The sequence below is a fragment of the Lutra lutra genome, chromosome 6 (genome assembly GCF_902655055.1).
Source record: "Lutra lutra chromosome 6, mLutLut1.2, whole genome shotgun sequence".
In the NCBI taxonomy this organism is placed as follows: domain Eukaryota; kingdom Metazoa; phylum Chordata; class Mammalia; order Carnivora; family Mustelidae; genus Lutra; species Lutra lutra.
The window spans coordinates 26366605-26384629 of NC_062283.1; positions in this window are offsets into that span (position 1 = coordinate 26366605).

The following is an 18025-nucleotide window of genomic DNA, read 5'->3' on the forward strand; positions in this document are numbered from 1 at the left end:
CTCTCTGCCTACTTGTGATTTCTCTCTCTGTCAAATAAATAAAATCTTAAAAAATTTTTTCTCTAGTTAACTATATATATATAAAATGTATGAATATATTTTATATACATTTTGAGCTTCCCTCCTTTTTCCTTTTTTTTTTTTTTTTGTCAACAGATTAATCGATTCTGTAGGTCATTTGTGTCTTCTCCTAAAATTAACTCTAAATTATTATTATTATTATTAATTTATTTTTTTACATTTAAATCTTTGTTTCATTTAATGTTAGGTTTATACATAGCATGAGGTGGTCCAACTTCCTTTTCTTCCAGATGGATAGCCATTTGTGCCAGCATCATTTATTTAATAAATCAACTTCTACTCACCAAATTGAAATACCAACTGAAATCATATAAATTAAGATCTGTTTCTAGAATTCTGTTTTGTTTCATTTACTTCTTTGTCTATCTCTATGACAGTGTCATTTTATTTTGATTATAGTAGTTATGGTGATTGTATGACATGTCTTGATAACTGGTAAGGCATATTCCCTGTCCCCCCACTCCACATACTTAAAACCTTTTTACTTTGTTATCTTTGGTTATTTATTTTTCTGTATGAACTTTAAGATAACTTTATTCAACCCTCAAATTCCCAAATTATTCACATTCTTCCAAATCCAATAGAATTAAAGTCACATTGTATTATATTATTTTATTTTTTAAATAATTGATGGTTATCATCTCAAATCTTCTCATTCAAAAACACGATATATTTTCACTTTTGTTCAGAACTTGTTTATGTCCTTCAATAAGATTTCATGGTTTCTTTACGTGGCTTGGACAATATTTCTTATTAGATGTTTTCCTATTTTATAAACTTAACCCTATTATGAATTAAACACTTCCCTGATATCCATCTTTAGCTATTTAATATCAGTATAGAAAAACAGTTATGGATTTTTGTATGTTTATCTTGTGTGATAATAAATACCATACTGAATTCTTTGATTTATTCTTTTTCTCAAACTGTCAAACTGACAATGACAAGACCTCAGGAATCTTGTAGGCATCTTGCAGGCAGGTCCTCCTTAGCATATGAAAGTTCTTTTGAAACCTCATTTTACCTTACTTTCCCCAACTCTGAGTATAAAATCCCCACTCCTCAAAATCCTGGTGTAGCAGCTCTTTCTTCCCATGGGTTCTGTCCCTATGCTTTAATAAAATCACCATTTTGCACCAAAGATATTTCAAGAATTCTTTCTTGGTCATCGCCTCCACTCCACTGAACTTCACCTATATTTCAAGACCACAAAACCACATTGAGATCATGACATGAGCCAAAGGCAGATGCCTAACTGACTGAGCCACCCAGGTACCCCTATATCTCTGTTTTGGTAAAGATATGACTGCTTTCTAAATAGATTTAATTTTAACTTGATTTTTTATTTTATTAGATGGGTTATTTAGAAAGGTATATTTTAGGGGCGCCTGGGTGGCTCAGTGGGTTAAAGCCTCTGCCTTCAGCTTGGGTCATGATCTCAGGGTCCTGGGATCGAGTCCCGCATCGGGCTCTCTGCTCAGCAGGGAGCCTGCTTCCCTTCCTCTCTCTCTCTCTGCCTGCCTCTCTGCTTACTTATGATCTTTTTCTCTCTGTCAAATAAATAAAATCTTAAAAAATAAAGGGTATATTTTAGTTTCTAAGCAGTTAAACTATTTTCTTTGCCATTTTATTATATTTTCTAAATTTTATTGGAGTATGATCACAATATGCTAACTTAGCTTTTTCTATTGGACCTGTTTAATTCTGTAAGGAGTGTATTAAGTCCTGCCATAATTGTTTTCTGATGAATATATTTTTGTGGCTATTATATAGCCTTTATCTTGCTTAATGCTTTAAAGAAAGCTTTAAATACATTTAAATTACATCTTTTTAAAATATTAATATTGTAACTCCTGCTTGCATCTTGCTTACCTAATATCTCTGTCTACCCCTGCTCAGTCTTTGCTCATGTATTCTGTCCACGTTTAAAGCTAGCCTTTATATCAGTGTTATAACAATTTAGCATACAGTTATATATCATAAATTCTTCTCAGAACAAGGAGAAGAATGAATAAGAAAAAAAACATAAGAAAAAAAGAAGGAAGAAAGAAAGAAAGGAGAGAATTTAGACATTTAACCATAAGGCAAGGCGTGTGATAAGGAAGATAATTAAATATGCTCTGTGGCAAACACCACTTATTTATTTATACTGGTTTTCACATTGGACCAGGCCTCCGTTCTCCTATATAATATTAATTTTAAATTACACATACATTTGTGTATATACACACATGTATATGTATGTGTACACATATATATTTAAATAATAGTAGAATAAGCTCTACTTCACTTGAATGCTAAGTCTCTAGAAAGGATCCCGTGAATTAGAAGAATAATTTGAGGTAGTTTCTAGATTTTGGTTTGAAACGGCATGGTATAGTTGGACCCAATTAAGCATTTAATAAGGTGGGCAAGTAAATGTTTAATTACCAGCTGGAGAGGAGATGGTGGAGCTAAAACTGTGTGATTTGTCTCCTTTTTTGAATTTGTGTGGTGTAAATACTGTTTGACTTCAAACTACCTTTGTAATCTCTCTGGTATGGAGCTGGGAGCACACCACTGCATGAAATGGGAATTTGGATATTTTCTTTGTTTGTTTTTTTGTTTTGAGACAGAGAGAGGGAGAGAGCACATGTGTGCATGCCAGTGTAAGAGGGAAGGAGGGAATGGGAGAGAGAATCTCAAGCAGACTCCACGCCCAGCGCAGAGTCTGACATGCGGCTCTATCTCATGACCTGAGCTGAAATCAAGGGTCCGACACTTGACCGACTAAGTCACCAAGGCGCCCCAGGAATTTGGATGTTTTATTCCCCAGGCTAAGTTCAGAAAGAAGCCCAGGTTCCTGTTTACAGCAGCTGCCCCACCTCACTGCAAGAGTGGGCTTTACAGAATAACATGAACTACTGGATAAGCAAGTTTCACAGACACATTCCTGTGGTTTGTGAGTTGTTTTTAGCAATTTAAGCACTATTTTAAGTTTCTAATTACAGGATTTTGTTTTATTTTTAAAAACAATGTGGTCTTGACATAGGTAATCTTTTTAGTATGTACATTCTCTGGATTATTAACAATTTCTATTTAACAAATCCAGCGTAGTTGTAGTCTGCAGATCCTAACACTTTGGAGAATTTAAATTCTAATGCTGGAAGGATCAGGAAAAGTGATTTAAGGTGAGTACTAAAGATAAGAAGCAAATGGCTTAAGAACTGACAGCTAGTTATTATCAGACTTGGAGCCTAGAACATGTTCATTTTGAATCTGGTTCTCTTTTACTGCCTCTATCAAGTTTTAATAGGATTTAAATTGTATGGCTGCAGGGCTAAATGGGCCATAATTTCACCCTGGGGAAAACTACTGACATCCAAACAGGAAAATATTAGTCTAGAAAACAAGCTTTAAATGTCTTTCTGTGAAGTTTGACTAACATAGTGCAGAAAGCAGGATTTGAATGAGATTATGCTAAGAAAAAATTGACAAATATTTGTTAAGTGCCTACTGTACCTATCACCATACTAAGCACTGTCTCTTGCTGACCCCTCACTACCACCATAATTCTCCTCTTTTATCAGATGAGGAGCTGAGGCACAGTTAAATAATTTGTCCAAGTTCAGTCATATGTCCAGTAAGTGGTTGAGCCAAAATTTTACTGTTTATAGTTCCCAAAACCACTACACTACGTGCACCGTGAAACAGTTTCATTGGAGATACCACCAGCAGTAAATGGAGCTCCAATAAACATTAGGATATAGGAAAAAAAGCTATGGATCTAAAACATATAAGAGGAGGGATCCTTTCTCTGGACAGGTGACCTTTGAACAGAGGGTGAATGAGGAGGCAGTGCCCCAGGTCCTGTTGTTAGGGGTGGGAGCCTGCTGGCCTTGAGCTTCTGTAAAAATCACTGACACTCCAGAGTTACACAGAATTGGAAAATAGGTAAAGTATGGGCATGAGTGCTATGGGCTTTATCCAAACCTTCTCTTAAAAAAAAAAAAAAAAAGACACTTTATAAATCTAAAAGACTTTTTTGTTGTTATTGAGTTGTATGAGTTCTTTATATATTTGAGCTATTAACCCCCCTTTTTAAACTTAAATTCAATCAGCTAACATAAGAACATCATTGGTTTCAGATGTAGACTTCAGCATTTCATCAGTTGCATATAACTCCCAGTGCTCATCACATCACGTGCCCTCCTTAATGCCCATCACCTAGTTACCCTATCCCCCCCAGACACCTCCTCTCCATTCACCCTCAGTTTCTTTTTCATAGTTAAGAGTCTCTCATGGTTTGTCTCCCTCTCTGATCACTTCTCGTTCTGTTTTTCCCTTCCTTCTCCTATGATCCTCTGTACTGTTTCTTATATTCCTCATGTGACTGAAACCATATGATAATTGTCCTTCCCTAGATATTAACCTGTTATCTGCTACATGGTTTACCAAACTTGCTTTCTGGAGGTTGCCTTTTCATTTTGTTAATTGTTTCTTTTGCTGTGCAAGAGCTTTTAGGTTTGATGTAGACTCATTTACTGATTTTTGCTTTTTATGTTTATGCTTTTGGTGTCATATTCAAAAAATCATTGCTAAGACCTATGTTGGGAAACTTCTTCCCTGTTTTCTTTTAGGAGTTTTATAGTATCAGGTCGTATGCTCAAGTCTTTGAATCATTTGGAGCTAAAAAGAAAAAAATAATTATGTAATGTTATAGAGGTGCTAATTATTGCTAAAATGGCAATTGTAACATCGTATATAAACATATCAAATTAACAAGTCATACACCTTAAATTTACACAATGTTGTATGTTCAATATATTCAGTAAAACAAATATCTTAATAAATAGATTGGACAAAAGTTTAAGTTGTTTAACTTATGGCTAAGGACATTTCTCCTTTTCTTTATTCTCTGTGTCCTCCCTTTCACAATTCTATTCCCACATCAAATGGAATGTCAGGAATTAAGTACTACTTTTCCCAACCTCATTTCTCCTCAGACACAAGAAGTTCAGCAACCATTTGGCAGAAACACCTGGGGATGGGAATGGCCTAGAAGTCACACATAAGTTTCAGATACAGGACTGTTTTGGACTTGTTTGCATATTTGTTTTGTTCTGATTTTAATATTTTTGACTAACAAGAGCAAAGGAACGTGCATATTATATAAGTACAGAGTAACAGACGATAATAAAACCATGCCCTCAGGAGAACTAATAAGGATTTCATGATATTTAGAAAGACTGGGAAACACTTACGGGCTGATATAAAAAGCTAATTAAAATGGAAAGTGAGAAGAAGTAAAGAAATGAACAAGTAACTCCTACTACACAATTTCACTATCCACTAGGAAAGACATGTTTAGGGTTTTCGAGGAAAAGTAACAGATGGGTCAGAGTTAAAAGCAGTGGTGTTGGTGAAGGTTTCCAGCAGTCATGAGGAAGGGGCCATGCTCTGAGAATTCCAGGAGCACCCAGCCTGCTGGGGGTGGAGTGGGTAAAGGAAGGGTCTGAGTTTCCAGAGGAGGCGAAATCCCTTATTTCATCTAGCGGTCTAGCTGGCCAACCATAGGTTTTAGATGCGGAGAAAGTGGATGATGAGGAACCGTTTGAATGGTAGTAGTGGGCTGATAATCTGAATGTTCATATTACCCCAGGCTTTATACCTCAGTGTAGTAGTGTGATCGAGCAAATGGCATTAGTAGTTTTAGCGAATCAAAATACAAGACCCCTAGTTAAATTTTAATTTCACGTTAAATGAAGGTTTTTAATTTTGTTTTGTTTTTCAGTATATCTCATGCAGTGTATAAGACATACTTGTACTAAAATAAATTACGCATTGTTTATCTGAAAATCAAAGTAAGTGGAGTGCACTGTGTTTTATCTGGCAACACTACCTTGTGTGTGTGAAAACACTGAAATCTGAACAAGGCCAGGAACACTTTGGGCAAATTGATCTCTCTGAGGGCCATTTTCCTATGAAAGGGGCTCAATCATATCTGAGTCATGGGGTCTTGGAGGAGATTAAATAACAGATGTGAAAGCAACAACTATGGTGCCTAGTACATGAAAGACAGTTCATGGGGCTAGCACTAGTGGAGACGGCACTGACTGTAAATTAGGTAAGAAGCCTGGAAGGCTTTCTATTCCACTCACCCCCAGGCACTCCTGTGGTGACCCAGCGTGCGCGTCCATAGGGGGCAGCCTGTGCCACAGGCTTGTTGTGGCCTGCTCTTCCGAAGAACTGAGTGGATGCAGAAGGCTGCCTTCCCTCCTTCCCTTCCTTTGACAAGGCTCTGTAGGCCAGATACAATGCCAGGGGCTAAAATATATCAGATTACAACAGACAAGGCTCTTGTCTTCATACTCTGAGAGCATAGCAGAGGAAAGAGGAGGCCAAGATTAAACAAATGAGTATTTAACTACAAAATTAATTGATTTTATCTTGAAAAAGTACAATGGGCTATCAAAGTATGTCACAGATGGGGGACCTAATCTAATGGGGTGGGTAGGTATTAGGAAGGTTTATAACCTAATTGAAAATAGAAGGGTTAGAAGTTGGTTCTGGAAGCCTGGGGGCAGGAAAGAGTGCCAGGGAACAGGAACAGCCTGTTCAAAGTGATGGTGTATGGAGGCTGTGCATCTGAGGACAGAGAGAATGCCTGACTGCTGGAGCTGGCCAGGAAGTGGCGCAGGCCCGAGACAGTGAGTTTATTTACTCTGTTGAGGAATTAGAAACCCATCTCATAGCAAGAAATCATTGGAGGAATTTAATCAGGATGCCATGACAGAGTTTACAGTTGTTCCCACTTTCATTAAAAGTTGGGGCACCTGGCTGGAGAGTCTGACAATTTTAGCTCAGGTCGTGATCTTGGGGTGGTGAGATTGAGCCCCCATTAGGTCCATACTCAGAAGAGAGCCCGTTTAAGGATTCTCTGTCCCTCTGCCCCTCCCCACCACTCTCTTTCTTTCTCAAATAAATAAACAATTAAAAAAGTAAATATAAAAAATAAAAGTATCAAGTTGCTGGGGTGCCCGGGTGGCTTAGTCAGTTAAGTGTCTCACTTCTAATTTTGGCTCTAGTCATGATCTCGGGTCTGAGATGGAGCTCCACATGGAGGCTCTGGCTCTCAAAAACAAACAAACAAACAAACAACCTTAAAAAAAGTCTCAAGTTACTCACCACTAAGTTTGGCTTGGTGAGTGGAGCTTTTTTTTTTTTTTTGGCAATTACCACTCTCATTAGTGTCATACACTAGAGCTATTTAGGGTTGATCATTAATGCCATTTCCTCCAAAGGCATGAGAGGCAGATCAGCACAGTGCCTAAACATTTGGGTTTAGAAGTCAGGCTCACCTGGGCATGCATCTTCACTCATCATAAAAACATGAGTAAAACAAACCTACCTCATAGTATTGTTAAGGGGTTAAATGAGATAATTAGTGTGCGGTGTTCATCATGATGCATAACATTTATGTAGGTCATAATAAATGTTAATATTATTCATGTGATGGGACGCCTGGGTGGCTCAGTTGGTTAAGCGGCTGCCTTCGGCTCAGGTCATGATCCCAGCGTCTTGGGATCGAGTCCCGCATCGGGCTCCTTGCTCTGCAAGGATCCTGCTTCTCCCTCTGACACTCTGTCTGCCTGTGCTCTCTCTCTCTCTGACAAATAAATAAATAAAATCTTAAAAAAATATATTATTCATGTGCAAAGGACAATGCATAGATTTATTTGTTTTTAAAATCTACTCCCAAGTAAACTAATAGTCACTTCAGTTCACATAAGCTTGCTCTTATTTTGTGATACTATGAATGTGAATTGGATTGCTAAGAGAATCAGTACATCTTAGATAACTAACACCAGGGATGTACTTGGCCTGAGCATTGACCTAGTTCCTAAATGTTATGAAGATTTCATGATCAAGCCCGTACTCCCTGTAGACCTTCCATAATCTGATTAATTTAAATTCTGGCTGTTGACTTTCTAGTGTTTCAAGCATATGTGGCTATTTTATGTTACTGCTGTCTGGTCCTCAGAGGGAGAACTCTTGATGGAACAGAAATACTCAAAACAGAGAGGGTGAGCAAGGAAATATGCCTGACTCTTTTTTTGGATAAGCAACCAAACGCAGAGAACATGAGAAGTGAAACTCCCCAGCCCTTTTACTCTCACATATGGGGGGCTGACGGGGATCTGCAAGCCAGGCATGAAGGCTGGAGTCAGGAAGGAGTGAGTTTTCCCAAACTTGCATTCTCAGGGTGCCTCAGGCACATATGGCGATGGAAGGAGCGGCTGCCCTTTTCCAGGCTCACCACCTGGTTACAGGGGAGCCCTTCTTGCATTTTATCACTTAGTAACTTCCATCTTCTGCACTCTATACCCCCTTCTCTCTTACAGTTCTCTTAGCAGTTCCCCTGGTGTTAATGCAGCTTTCCCACCAAGCACACTCATTTTTCCAAGGTCTGCATTAAATTATACACTCTGCTCCAAAACTGAGACCTCCAATGCAGACCAGCTGGGACCTTGCATCACATTTTCTTTCCCTTTGCACCATCAGGCCTAGCCAACCCCCTTCTGAGGTATCTCCCGCATCCTCTTACCTTGGAGACTTCCCAGCAATACCTCCCTAAGGTCTTTATTTGCATGGTGAGTGTCCCTCTTCCCACCAATTCTCTGTCTGGTTGTCTGTATTTCTGTTTCCTCCTCTTTGGTGTTTTGTCCTTAAAATGTTGGCACTCCCTCTAACTTTATTTTCTGCTCCCCCCCCTTTTTTTTTTTTACCTTGCTCTCTCCCTTGGGTGGCCCATCCTCTCCTATGGTTTCAGGGAACTCCTACATGTCATGGCTCCTACATGCAGACCCCACCCTGAATGTGGTCCTTAGATCTAGGTTCAGACATCTGATTGTCTGCTGGACCCCTGCCACCTGCATATCCCTCAGACATACAAAACTGACCACTCTATTGGAGTTGCTTCTCCTCTGGTCATTTTACCTCAGTGTGTGGCATCATCACTTAGACAGCTGACCAAACCAGAAGACTTTCAGTTTTATTCTTCTTTCTTGCTGGTACCCACATCAGGTACTTTCTGAGAGTCAGTTGGTCTCTCTCTATCTCTGTGTCTCTTTCTTAGTTCCTGCAGAAATTACCTGCAATCATTTCCTGTCTCTGTGCACCTCTCAGGCATCTCCTAAAATGTGTAACTGAGTGGCTTCAGTGGCTCCTGATGGCATTCAGAATAAAGGCAGAAATCCTAAAAGTGATGCCAATGCCTTCATGGTCTCATTTCTCCTCAGAGCAAACCTCATCTCCTCTACTCACATCTCTTCCTCTGAATACAGAAGTCTTTTTTGGTCTATGTTCGACTTTCAGATTCCACTCTGATATTCATGCCACAAAGTTTTCTAATTTTTAAGATCAATACTGCCATGTATTGCATAGTATTCTTGTTTAGAGGAACTAACTAGTAAACACATTTGTGGAAATAAAGTTTGAAAATAATGTTTTTAATTGACTCCTGGTGGGAGACAGTGGTAAGAAATAAGCCCCACAGACCACATCAGGAACTTTCCACGTGTGTGTGGATGTACCCATCCTCTACATACAACTGAGTGCACATTTTGAGCACCTGTCCCAGGCTGAGCCCTGTGCTGGCCACTTGCAGGGGGGTATGCAATGGGAGAAAACCCCTGCAGCAAACAGTTTACAGTCCAGTCGAGGGAATATGGGAAAACAGACCTGATCCTGGGAAGGCTCATCTAGGAGATAACAAGCTGCCCTTGTGTAGCAAGGAGGCCCAAAACACATAGACTTTAGTGGGGACAGAGATGTTCAGGAGATGCCTTGTGGAGAGGGAGCACCCGGAACTGGTCTTCAAGGGCTTTTACAGTATTTTTCATCCTGACCAATCTCAAGTGTCATCTGGGGGAGGCTTTTATGAAATCCCGGTGCATTTACCCTTAGAGGGTACCCTTCAGTTGAAAGGGGTGATGATGGGCTTGCACCTGTTTAAAAATGACCCAGGTGACTCAGGGCTAAAAGAAAAAAAAAAACACACAGAAAGTTAACAAGAGGAAATGAGGGGGATAGCATTAACAGAATGTAATGACTGAGCAAAGACTTAGTGCTTATTTAGGGGTAGAATGAACAATCAAGTTTGACTGGTGAAGACGTATGTGAGGTAAATCTGGAAGGTAGCTTGGAGCTGTATGTGCCAGATAAGGAATATATATTTTCTTCCTTTGAGTGGAAAGCCATTGGTGTTAAGTGACCAGAACTCTGAGAACACCACCTTGATCTTGTGACTCATGATTAGGATGAGACGGGAGACCAGGCAGGCTAGACACCCGCAGCAAGAAAGTCCCAGTCAGAGAGATGATGAGAAGCTTACCTGGGAGGATGCTGTTATGGAAAGCTGGGGAGGATGTGTGGATAGCATAGAAGTCCAACTGACATCAGTAGACTTTATTTTTAATGTGGCTGCTACATAAGCCAACAATTAAGTGATATCATAGAAGATACATTCAGAATGAGCAACTATATCACTTGGGAGATTTAAAGGGAGTATGAGATCAAACGAGTCATAGATGAAGGTTAAAGGTTTCACCAACCACAGGGCTTCAAAGGGACAGAAGATTGACCTTCAGCAGATTGTTATTTAGAGTATTATTACTATTATTATTATTAAGAAATGATCACTTTCTTTTAAATATGTGACTTATTTCAATCGGAGAAAGACAACTATCATATGATCTCCCTGATATGAGGAAGTGGAGATGCAACATGGGGGCTTGGGGGGTAAGAAAAGAGTAAATGAAACAAGATGGGATTGGGAGGGAGACAAACCATAAGAGAATCTTAATCTCACAACACAAACTGAGGGTTGCCGGGAGTAGGGGGGTAGGGAGAGGGTGATGGGGTTATGGACATTGGGGAGGGTATGTGCTATGGTGAGTGCTGTGAAGTGTGTAAACCTTGCGATTCACAGACTTGTACCCCTGGGGCTGATAATATATATGTTTATAAAAAAATACAAAAATTAAAAAAAAAAGAACATGGTTATAGTTCAAGTTTTTTGAGACTTTATGTCTATTCAGCCTAATCAACAATAATTATTTCTATTGATTTTGCTCAAATTTTGTCTTTGTGATTCTATTTTCTTTAATATTTAAAGATAAAAATGGACAGTAATGTGAAAAAAACTTCATACTATATATAAAAAAATAAATAAACATGTGACTTTTTTTTTCTTTTTTCATGTTTAAAAAGTCTATTGAGGGACATCTCTTCACCAAAGTTCATTGAATGCAGTAGTTTAGGTTCTGCTTCCAAAAAAAAAATTGGTGGGAAAGATCTACATGCTGCCCATTTTTCATATGGGATATAAGATGTGGGTTGAGGAGGAGAAGGGTGTGTCTTATGTATCAGGAGCAGCTCTACCGCCTGTCTAGGGCTCAAAGGCAGTGTTTCTCTGGAGGAGAATTGATTCCCAAGAGTAACATTGCTAGGAAATGGCAGGGAGAGCCAGGCTTCTAGCTGTCTGGGGTTCCAAGAAGCTCAGAAGGAACCTTACAGAACCCGAGAGGATATGTGGAAGCATGGCCAGCTGCCCCTGGATGATTACGCTCTCTCCACTTGACTACCCCCTTAGTTACCCATGGGCACATACTGGAAGAGGTGGAGGGAGGTAGGCCAATCTGGGTCCCACTTTGCTCTGGGTACTACCACCCAGTCCAGCTGGCATCACTCCAGTCTCTCCATGTTGCTTCTGTGCTCACTCGCTCTGGCTGATTAGGCAAGACAGCAGAATATATCAGCATGTCAGCATCAACCGTATCCGGGCTTGCCCTTCTCCTCTGACACTTGCTGGTTGACAGGACCCTTGAGCCAGTTACACAGTTTCTCTGCTCTTCGATTTGTCTCTATTTGTGAGGACTGAATGAGTAAGCGCGCGCGCGCGCGCGCGCACACACACACACACACACACACACACATGCATTGTTTCATAGACCTTCAATGGATTATAACTTTTATTATTAGTTAGTGCTCTCCTTTTCTGGAACTTCATGTTTAAAGTGGAGAAATCACCACACTCAAATGTGAGTAGTGAAGTCCCACCCCCGAGCCCCAGCAGACTCTTCCTCCTTCCTTCTAACACCATAGCATGGCAAATCAGAGTGAAGCCACATCCAGGGACACGGAACATAAGGAAGTATACAAGGGCAAGAATGAAATTTCAGACAAAAGATTCCTGGTGAAAGAGGACAACAAAGTGATCCCATTGGAATGAGGCCTTCTGTGCAGTCATTTGTGTGGTTTGTGACCCATCACAAACCTTATCTTATTCTGACTACTCCTTGGCCATCACCACACCCAGTTACTGTGCTATATGAGAATGGATCAAAGTCAGAGGGAAGCTGCACACAGTTTATAAAAACACAGGGCTTATTTGGTTGTAATTTTCCTTTGGAGCCCGAGGCAAGAAGTATTGATAATAAAACAACCAAAACTAGTTACAGAGTTGAACTTGCTCCAACTTTGTGTGTTGTGCAATTCCGAATACTCAGTGGCAAACCTCCTGACAAGGAAGTAGGGATGAATGACAGAGTTCATAGAGCACCTGGATGGGGGCCAAGATTTGGTGAGTGTATAGGTAAGGAGGGCTCCAAAGAACAGAGACCCATGACCTGTTCCACTAGGCTGGAACCGACTTTGCTAGTGCTCCTAAGAGAGCAGAGGATGCTTTCAAATCAAACAGAGAACAGTTGGGGCAACTCTGTACCTTTTTGTTTCCTTGGTGTTGGCCATGACCACCCATGTTTTTATAATTTCTTTCTGCCCCATCTAGCTGAGTAGCGAAGGGGAGGGTGAACAATTAGCACATTGAGCCAAACTGTCATCAACAGGATTGCCATAATGTCACTGACCCCAGGACTTGCAGAAGCTTTCAAAGGAGGTAGACAGGAGACAAAAGGCCAAGGCATGACCCTCCTTTGCATGGAATTAGGGAGAAAGGAGATTTTAGGTTATTAATGTTGAAATAACTGCAGCTCTGTTCATAAAGCAAACTACTGGAATGTGTTAACAGGTCAATGTCTTGGAGGTATATTTGTGAAGCAGGAATACATTTTTACACCACCCCAGCCCGCAACAAAAATCATAACACTTTTTTTTTTTTTAGCTTTCTGCATCCTAAGGAGAAGACAGAAGTCTTTTTTTTATTTGAGTATAGTTGATATGCACTGTTGCATTAATTTCAGGTGTACAACATAGTAATTTGATAATTCTATACATTATGCTATGCTCACCACAAGTGTAGTTACCATCTGTCTCCATACATCATTATTACAATATTAGTGACTGTTTTCTTTATGCTGCACCTTGTATTCCTGTGATTTATTCATTCCTTAATTGTAAGCCTGCACCTCCCATTCTTCTTCACTCATTTTGCCCACCTCACCATCAAAATCTATCTGACACTGAGTCCCCATTTAGCCAGTGCAGCCAGAAATTCAATCTGCATCTTCTCTGTGGTCCCAGCTGGTCCCTGTGACATGGTGCTGGCTGCACAGTCAGGCGAAGTCCCAAGATCTGGCTTCTGAGGCCTTATTGGCATCAGCCTTGTTGGACTAGCACCTCTCTTCTGCCACCTGCTAGCTGATAGTAGGAAACCTCACTGGTCTTTAGTACACATTGGGCAATATCTGTGCTGTGTGCTCATCTGAAGGCCAGTGTTAACGCTTTCTGGCAAAGTTTATGCTGGGAGAACTGTGCCCAGGACACAGTCTCATGAATTATCCTTGTGGCCAGGACCCCTTGACGTTCTTCCCATCCCCATGGGTCTCTGCAGGGGAGTTGCCCAAGTCCTTACTCTTAATGGAACCCCAAGCCACCATCTTCTTCCCCAATCTTGTTTCTTCTTCCCAAGTACTTGCTTCTCTGCTCTTCCTTTAGGGAAGTGTCCCAATTTGCCTGTCATCCCTGGGTCTCTCTCTTAGGATAGGGCTGGGCAAAAGACAGTAGGACGCACATCAACTGTTTTCTTACCAACTTATCGCTCAGCCTACTAATCACATGGGTGATTAGTAGCAAAAAGAGGTCCTGAAGCTTAGAGTGGAGAAAAATATTTATTTTCTGGTCTTTCCTTCTGCCATCTCTTCTCACTCTATTCTATTGTCTAGATCTAAAAGTCACCATAGCTTTGGCTTTCAGGCGAAAAATGTAAACAAAACAAACACAAAAAACATGGTCTCCTACAAAGACATTTTAGGATTTTTATAAATATTGGAGGAGTCTGAGTAGGAGCTCCACTCTCTCTCCATTTTATAGAAAAGCAGAGCTGGAAGCAAAGGAAGGGGGGATGGGTTGACTGTGGAAGGAGTCCTAGAAACCTGAATGACTTCCCCAAGCTCCTGTGCTCAGTGGCTCCTGGCCTAGAGCCAAGAAGGGATCCAAACCCAATGTAACACCAGTGTAATTTTGTGAGCCTTTTAATATTTGGATTTGACTTTTTTTTTTTAATCACTTATTTCTCCAAGTGCTTTAAAATATCCTTTTTGGATTTGTTCTTTGTTAGAAAAAGGGGAGGTTACCAAATTATGAGGAAAAATAAATAATAGAACTAGTCTTTTAGGAATTCATGATTTTATCCATTGATGGATTCACATAGAAGGTGAATTTTGGAGACAAGTTGAGTGTTGGTGAATAGGAAATTTTAAGTCTGAAACTGTGACGAGTCTGACATGTTATGCCACCTGCAAGCTAACCAGTTATCCTGCCAAAGTTTAGGTGGATGGATGGATAGATCAATAGGTACACACACACGTGTGTATGTGTGCGCACACTAGGATATCAGTCCTTTAGAAATTTATAGTATATATAAACACAAGACCTCTGAATCAAGGAACAGGGCTTTCACCTCTAGAGCAGTTTGTGTTGGTTCCTCCTGCTTTAACTTACCACAGAGTGATGTGGTGAAAGCCACTAGATATATCTGTGCATTTAGGGTTTAAAATTAAGAACCTCAGAGCTTATATAGGAGTTGCTGGCACATCTGCCTTTCCTTTTCTTTGGGTAGAGGTGGGGGATGGGGCATACAAGAGAGACAGAAAGATTGAAAGGAAGACTTTTATGTCTCTAGGTTTATAATCCTTAGAATGTAAACAGATTTTTTTCTAACTCCCTCCAGAAGTTTCTTTAACTTCTAAATTTGTTTGCCATACAATCATCCTTTAACCCAGTGTGCCAATAACTTTTGTTCAAAGAGCTCTGACCATGCAGAAACATGAAAATATCCATGGACTATTGTTTCTCAACAAGGAGTGGGAAATTTGTTCTAAGAGTTGGAGATAACATGGGTGGAACCTCAAGGTCAAAATAGGAGGCACAATTAGAGAAAGGCTGACCTGGCTGAAGACATGGCTGGGACAGGAGATAATGTACATTCAAATTATCAAAAGCAAACGTGCTGAATCCCAGATCCTTTCATCTGAGAGAACTTTCTAAATCAAATATATAGTGTTTGATGAGTTGGGTTTAATTTTTTTTTAATCTATTTTTCAGAGATAGAGAGCACATAAACAGGGGGAGCCACAGGCAGAAGAAGAAGCAGGCTTCCTGCTGAGCAAGGAGCCTGATGTCAGACTTGATCCCGGACCCTGCGATCCTGACCTGAGCCAAAGGCAGACCAACAGAGCTACCCAGGCATTCCTCATGAGTTGGATTTAAAAGAACTCCCCTTCCCCAAGGAAACAGTAACAAAAATGTAAAGTATTACATATGTTCTGAGTAGCTCCCATGATAGGATATAATTCAGTAGTAAGAGGATGAAATAAGCTTACAGTTGACTATGAAGTTAACAGTACACATGCAGTTCCATTGTAGCACTTACTGAGTGCTTTGCATAGGTCAAGGATTGTTCTCACATTGATTAATTCAATTTAATTCTGTAATTATCTTATAGGTATTATAATTCCCATTTTAGAGATTAAGAAATAGAAACAAAGAAAAAAATGAGTAACTTGATGAAGTTCAGACATGTGGCTAAGTGACAGAGTCATGATTTGGACCCAGGCAATCTGAGTCCTTGCTTTTTCTACTGCCCTCTATCTCTTGTGTAGCTAGGCATCCTATTTTACTGTTTTCAATCACCAACAGGACTCTGGAGCTAAGATGGGGAAGTGTTTGAGATCATAGATACTGTTTTCCTTCCTTTTGTATGCATTAATTTCCATGTTTTCCCCTAAGCCTCATCAACAAAAACTTGATTGTCAGTTGAGATAGGTTAGTATTAGTTATCTTTCTTTCAAGGTGTAAAAACACTGAAGCTTCTTTCTGTTCTCCATCCAGTTGCTCATAGAATAGGCAGAGCTTCAGAAGAGACTCTGCTGAGAAGGAGGAGAGATTAAGCAGAAAGGTCTTTACCCTACTAGATATCCGATGGTCGTTGTCAGAGACCTCGGCATTGAAGTTCTTATTTAGCTCTCCGGGTATGAAAACAAGGAAACTATTAAAAGATGCCTGGCCTACCTGAAAGCCCCATGTGAACAACCAGTATCCGGTTCTTAATCCATCTCCCCATCCTTAGTGCTATACCCCCTTAGAAATGTGTATATGCATAGATGGTAAAATTGCAGCTTCTCCCTAGAACTTCTGTAGGAAAACTTGGGGTTGTATATTTGCTTTGCTCTTCTGAATTTTAAGAACAGTAAGTGGAAGAAGTAAGCAAGATATCTAAAGAATGCTCACTTACTTAAGTTAGCTTAATTATCTCCATTAAACTTAATTGCCATAATTGTTGCTTCACTGTCATAATTATTGTTCCTGTTGTCTTTACAAGGATCACCAAAGACATTGTGAGTTTTGTGCAGTTGTTTTCAAGGTGTTTGATTCTATTTGTGTTTCACATTATATACTTCCTGCTTCTTAAGGATTGTGTTGTTCTCTTAGGATCGCACCCTGTCTCCAACTCTTTGAGGATGAGACAAAGAAATGTGACAGTTGTCAGCCTATGATAATAGGAGGAAATTAACAATATAAATACATAAAATCATGAAAATGCACACATATTCCCCATAAGTCTACTAAAAACAGCTATCATTTCTTGGGATTTATAGGTGCTTTACATATAGTCTCATTTAATCTTAACTCAATGAAGTAGAAATTATTATCATTGTTTTGCAGATAATAACTTCAAAGGAAACAGAGACACAACAAAGCCGATATTAAGGTCACAGAGTTAAGAAGTGGCAGTGTTGGGATATAATCTTAGGTATATTTTGAGCCCAGAGACATCCTGTTAATTTAGTCACTACAGTAACCAGGATGCTAGGCTTCTTTCTGTTCTCTGATTTTAGGAACCAGGAGATGAAATAGTCTATGTCTTGAACAGCTCTAATATCTCTCACATGGCTTCTATAGTCTCACCATCGAAAGTCCTCTTCAAAAAATTGTCATTATTACATGGCTTTTAGTTTTTGTTATTTTCCTGCTATCATGCTTTTCATTTTAGATTTTTATTTATTACATAAAATTATTAATGCAGGTAAACTTTAAAAAACAGTTCTAGTTGGTAGCCCTAACAAACCAACCTAATATTACTTAACATGCTCATTTTTTTGACAAGGACCCAGTTAAAACCTGGGGGTGATAACACCTGGACATGTTGCCTAGGGTCATTTATTCAGTTATTTCATTGCCAGTTAGTAGATTTCTGAGTCTGAAGAGGATGACACCTAAGAAGAGGTGAGTTTTGGTCTGATGAGAGGGTCAGGTGTTCTAGGTAAGTTTAGATAAGATTCCTTAATAGTGCCATTGGGCAATTGACAGATGAATGGATAAAGAAGATATGATACACACACACACAAACACACACACACACACACACACACACACACACACACATATATATAAAATATTACTCAGCTATCAAAAAATGAAATCCTACCATTTGCAATGGTGT